Genomic DNA, 6200 nt, shown 5'->3' with positions numbered 1-6200 from the left:
ACCAACAACTGTAACAGGAGGACTCTATCCAAAGTACTGTTCAAATAACGAATGGAGCTCAGATCTAAGTTCAAATCTTACCTCCGATTGAACCTCGGACTTAATTCCCTCCTGGAAGTCTTTTAAACATGCATCAATCCTTGCGTCTAGTTGAGCGAATTCAACTTGCAGCTGAGTAAGTTCTCCTTGTAACAATCTAAGTTCCTTCTGCATCTTTGTAGACACTCCCTCCACAGCCATGAGAATCGAAACAGCTCTGATACCTTTGTCACAGAATGAATCTGTAATAATAGAAAATAGAGAAAAGACGAGAATGAGTTACAGTTATATATCAGAAATAAAAGACTAAAATACACCGTTTCAATAATAGTGTTGTGAACAACAAAACACACTAAAATAAAACGCAGCGTCTGACAACAAAGACTTAACAGACACAACTAAAATAGAAAAAATAATAAAGGCCATTTAAATTGTTTCGTAACAGAATTAAAATTAGTGTTTGGGTAATAAAGGGTGATTGAATTTCTAGGTTTTAAGAATGAGGGTTTGGAGTTGTGTTTTTTTAGATGTACTGAGTTGAAGAACTAGAACTTGATTTTGGGGGTTATATTTTCTGTTCGGGATTGAAGCTTATGATTTGTTTGATGGTGGTGGTGCGGTTAGGTTAAAGTCGAACTAGTACCGAAATACTTCTTTGATCCAGATTGAGGGAGTTAACACCAAGGAGGAAATAGCTTGGTATGCATTCATTTAAACATTAATGACTTACACCGGCCCTTGTTGTAGTGATTTTAAATACCGTTGATAGTTGCATTCCTTGTTGAATGAATGTAATACCCTTTTATTTATATTTTATTCTTTTTTAAAAGATTCTTGCTTTGAGTTTGATAATCTATTAGCCTTTCAATGGTTGCTTTTGTTGGGGCATTGAAGAAGCTTTCTATCTGTTTGATTCTTTAGCTTATTGCTCTCTCTTTTCTTCAAGGTCTTTTTCCTTTTTCTACGTCTCTCAGTTCTTGTATATATATATACTTGTTTCTTCTGGTCTTGCATGTTAGGTATATTATATAGAATTTATCTTTATTCTTCTAGTTTAACTCTCTGAAATGGCAATGAAAAATTTCAGCATTTTCTTCTTTCCTCGCATCTCCTTTCCTTCGAGGTTTGTAAATCATTATTTTTTCTTGATCTATTTTTACTCGCGTTGTTATATTTAAGATCTGTAATTAGGTATTTATGCTTACCAGTTCATTTCATTTTTTGGAGTTTCTATGTTGTTTTTATGGATTTCATGCTTATTTGCTTACTTTTATTTCTTTGATCTGTTTAAATGAGAAGCAATTCGATTCATTTTCCTTTAGTATCATTTTTTTCTCTTTATTAATTTAGGTATTTCTAGGAATTTCTTTACTGAATCTTTTTGAATTTAAAATTCATTTGGTTGTTTAAAAACTTGTGACCTAATTGGTGAGTTGTTTGCATTTTCTTTTAAGGATTGCAAAATATTTTTATTTTCTAATCTTTGCTACTGAGAATTGATTATATTATTACTATTATTATTAAATTTTAACTTCTAAGAACAAAAGTTGTGTTTTGGGATCATAGAGATGCATTCCTATTTCATTTATATAGCAACAAGGTTGAAAGCACTCATTTGGAGAATTTTCTTCCCAAATTTTGACACAGTAAGACACTAAAGTAGATGGCTTCTGCCTTCTCCTATCTTTCTATTTCTCTTTTTTGTTGTGTGCGTGGTTGTACCTATGAATATTTTTAGGAATTTTAAAATATTTCTTTTCTATGTTCAGAAATTTAGCAGCTTATGATAATTGTTATGCTTTAGGGTATGCTCAAATGCTTTACATCCTGAGAGTTGGAAGCCACAATAAACTTTTTGCATACTAAATTGATTAGTTTTCATATACTGAAATTTTGACTGATCAATTCTTGACTAGATTATGATAATACTCGCTTAGGGGATTCGACCTCAAGATTGCCTCGTATGTCAGATGTTCTTAAGCGAAGAACCTCAGTTCACTGGAGCAAGAAACAACAAAGTAGTTTTAAATCGGTGAAGAAGAAAATTCAAGGAGCAACAAACGAAATCAGAAATGTTGCAAGGTAATGCAGCTACAAAATCATGTTTGCATACAGGGCTTTATTTATATCTTCATTAAATCTCAATTGAGCATTTTAGTTGTCTCCTTGTGCTTAGAAAATGAGGTGGGTCTCTAAATCCTATTTATTTATAGTTGTATGCAAGTAAAAAGGGCCAATGGTGGTAACACAAATTAGGGACTTAGGCATCATGCATACAACTTATTTATGAATGCAAACATAATCCTATTTTAACTAAGGAAAGTATAAACTAAGTGTCATATCACACAAGCTACTAGTTTCAGATTAAGCCTTTATGTCTAAGGAAACACTTTTTATTTTCTTAACAGCTTTTAATAGTTTATTTTTTAACAATTTATTTTTTTAACAGTTTATTGATTTCACCTTTATTGATTTTACCTTTAAGCCTTTATGTCTAAGGAAAAAGTTTCATACAACATAATAGCAAGGTTTATGATTAAAAAAAATAAAAAATGCTATTTATGAATGCAAATAGTTTTTTTTTTTTTTTTAACAATTAGTTGCACACAAGCTACTAGTTTCATATTAAGCCTTTATGTCACCTAAAGGAACGTGATTTCAATTTCTTGTTTGAAAAGTTTATTAGGAGAAGGGTTTGAAGTTGTTAATCCAAAGGAACTTTATAATCTTCTAAAGGAAGAGGTATACTGTTTCATTTGATTTGCTATTTTCTATCTAATGCACCTTTGAATTTGCTATATTTTACTATAACAGTTTGAGGTTGAATGAGGTCTGCAATTGGCTTACAGCAAGACTGGGCCTCAATGGATAACGCCAAATATAGCAAAGAGTCAGGAAGCAATAATGGTGAAAAGAGAGAAGACTGCATATGTTACAAGTAGGTAGTAAACAAAATGGATTGTTAGGGTAGATGGTATACTTGGATCTGGAGATGTTTCATTACTTGGGGTTACGCTTATAGAAATAAGAGATCAGCAGAGTTTCTTGGAATTGAAGTTGCAGTTTCAGACTGAACTAGCTTTTATGTAGCACAATATCAATATCAATGTCCATCGTCTTAGGTACTTTTTTATTTGTTTACTTTTGTACATTGGATTGAATGCTGGTGGTATACAGTTCAGCTAAATGTTAGTTTATTTTGATTGTTGGATCGATTTTTGTAATGAATATTCAATTTTTATTTTTATTTTGATTTTATAGTTTTTAGTTGTATTTAAAGCACAATTTCTATCATTATTCACTGTAAATGTTTATGAAAAATATTAATATTGAAATAATAAAAATAGAAAATAAATTGCTTTTAGACAAGTCTATCCTAATCTTTTAAAAGTTGTCTTAAACGTGTCTATCTCAACTTTTTTAAGGTTGTCTTAGATGGGTCTATTCCAGCCTTTTAAAGGTTGCATTAGACAGGTCAATCCTTACCTTTTTAAGGTTGCTTTAGATGGGTTTATTCCAACCTTTTTTAAATGTTGGCCTTGACTAGGTTTTTGCCAACTGCACTATAGACGACAGTTTTGGAAGTTTCGAGAGAAGCATTGAGATGACCTATTCCAACCTTTTTTGCGTCATCTAAAGTCAAAAAAATTGTCATGATAAGCCTGTTTTGTTGTAGTGTGTCCCTCTCCCTTTGTATGATTCAAATTGGTTAGATATTTTTTATAGATTATGTTATTATATTGTTCAAATGGTTAATGTTATTATATCATGGAGACTTATCTAGTAGTCATAAATTACAACTATTTACTAATTTGAGAGTTAATAAACCATAAATTACATTGATATTTGAATCATTCAAATGGGAGAAGAAGGAAGAGGGATGCGAGGAGAGAGATTATTTGAGTTATGAGTAAGTTGGTGTCCAATATACGTCCATGTTGTAAGGAAGTTGGCGTACTGAGTCTATCTGAGTTTTGTATACACTATTGGGCCTACTCTATGAAATTATACAAACCCTTTGAAAGATTCAATTGTACAAACAACATCCTTATTTATGATCTCATTGGAACTCACTAAGTTCTTATGAACTTATTCTATTACCTTTTCCTTCTCAGACTTGCTCACACAAAATACCTTATAATTGTCACACATTTATCATCACGTATGTTTTTTGAAATTCTGCCAAATATTAACTTACATTTGAGTCAATTAATAAACGCATGAATCACAAAAACATATAATCATCTTGATATTTCAAGTAAACATATAATTATCTTCATATTTCAAATAAACTAATTTATACAAAAAAGGTCACTTTGGGGCCATTTTGTTTCAACTAATCTATTTAAAATATTAGACATCTTTAATTAAAACCTAAAGCCAAAATTTGAATTTATTTATTTCAAAATATTTTCTTAATTTCATCTTTCAACCAAATTAAAAGATAATAGTATATATGCATATATATATATATATATATATATATATATATGTATGTATATATCTTTATCCCAAAACAACATACATGATGTTAGCAAATATAATAATAGTTGAATAAATCAAAATAACCTTACATAAGACTTTAAATTTAAACCAAAATAATTTGAATAAAGGAAAACCTCATATCGGACACTCTATTAATATTTCATCTTTGGAAAAAATATTAACTTGTAAGTGATATCTTGGTGTAGTAATCAAACATTGACAATAAAAACATCTTGAACAATAAATCTTCCTTTGGGCCGATTTATTACTCACATGTAAAACCAAATAATCATCACATTTTTATCGCCATAGTTGCACATGTAATATTATTAACCTTCATTTGGGCCGATTAATATTAACATAAGTTACATGCACACAAAATTTTATATTTTTAAACAAAATAATTTATAAAAAAATCACTTTGGTGACTTATTGCTTCAATTAAGTTATTTTAAAATATATATAAACATATCAATAGTCAAATTTAAAATTTACCCAATAGTCAAATGTCAAAACTATTTTTTATTGCTTTATAGACTCAAATAACTAAAAATAAGGTTGTATTAATAATGCAATAAAAAACCAAAAACCTTAATCTTTGACTCTCTTTTTTTTTCAAAACCATATATATCAAAACCAAATAGAAATAATATAGTGGTTCAAAGCCAAATAATTAACAAAAGCACATGTATTCATAATTTTGACATGGACAAAAACACCAAAGCAATTCAGCATATACATGTATTCATAATCAAATAGAAAAACTTACCTTAAATATACCATGTAAATCCAGAGTTATAGTTATGATTAAACAGAGATTCACATGAATACTTGAAAGAAAATTTCAAGTCAATATATCTCGAAATAAAATCATAATAGTTGACATATCCCATAATTTATAACTGTAGACTATACCAATATAATTTAAATGAATATTAGAAATAATACTATGTCAAACCCAAATATTATTTGACCAAACTTAAAACTAAAAATATATATGTTTATATCTTGGTAGTATAGATAATTGAAATTCATTGACTAATATAAATAACTTTAAAATAAGCAATTATGCATCAAGAAAAGGAATCGAAATAGGCTGCACAATTTGTAAAATTCAACAGCAACTATGATGCAAAACATTAAACATGAAAGATTAATTCATCTTGCACCAAAGCACCCATTAAATTGAATATATAACCATAAAAAAAAATTAACAACTTTAACGATATTCATCAAAACTTAATTTCACGAATTAAACTATAAAAGATATCTTATTGAATAATGGTTATAAACACCTATTCACACCAACTATAATCATGCATTAATTCTCAAAATCATTGATATGCATATAATATATATACACAATTATAATAATAGAAAAAATAATCTGGCTTGCCTTACATAATTCATGTAAACTCAAATTTATATTCATGACTAAAGACATTATCATAAAACTTCTTTATAGGCACAAATTTTTAAAAAATCCATAACCATCAAATATAAAAAGAATCTCAAATTGTATAAAAGCCTTCATATGCGCAACTACCTATGAAAATTCATAGTCACCATATTAAAAAAACCGAATATTTTAATTTTAGTCGGGTTCCATAAGGACTAAAATTTATATAAAATAATTATAGCAGAAACCAAAAGTAATCATTTTAGATAAATTGAAT

General features: G+C 28.6%; 1 long non-coding RNA gene across 2 annotated transcripts; it reads left to right on the top strand.

The window, feature by feature from the left end:
- Positions 1-867: 867 nt before the first annotated feature.
- LOC108452307 (uncharacterized) lies at positions 868-3286 on the top strand. 2 transcript variants are annotated; one of them, XR_008283230.1, is made up of 3 exons: positions 868-985; positions 1956-2121; positions 2854-3286. It is a non-coding gene; the product is annotated as an uncharacterized LOC108452307 (long non-coding RNA). The 2 variants fall into 2 exon arrangements; XR_008283229.1 differs by lacking the exon at positions 868-985 and adding an exon at positions 1023-1162.
- The last annotated feature ends 2914 nt before the right edge of the window (positions 3287-6200 follow it).

Source organism: Gossypium arboreum, chromosome 5, assembly GCF_025698485.1.
Source record: "Gossypium arboreum isolate Shixiya-1 chromosome 5, ASM2569848v2, whole genome shotgun sequence".
Classification (NCBI taxonomy): domain Eukaryota; kingdom Viridiplantae; phylum Streptophyta; class Magnoliopsida; order Malvales; family Malvaceae; genus Gossypium; species Gossypium arboreum.
The sequence above is the reverse complement of the archived record's forward strand: the minus strand, read 5'-3'. Positions and strand labels throughout refer to the sequence as shown.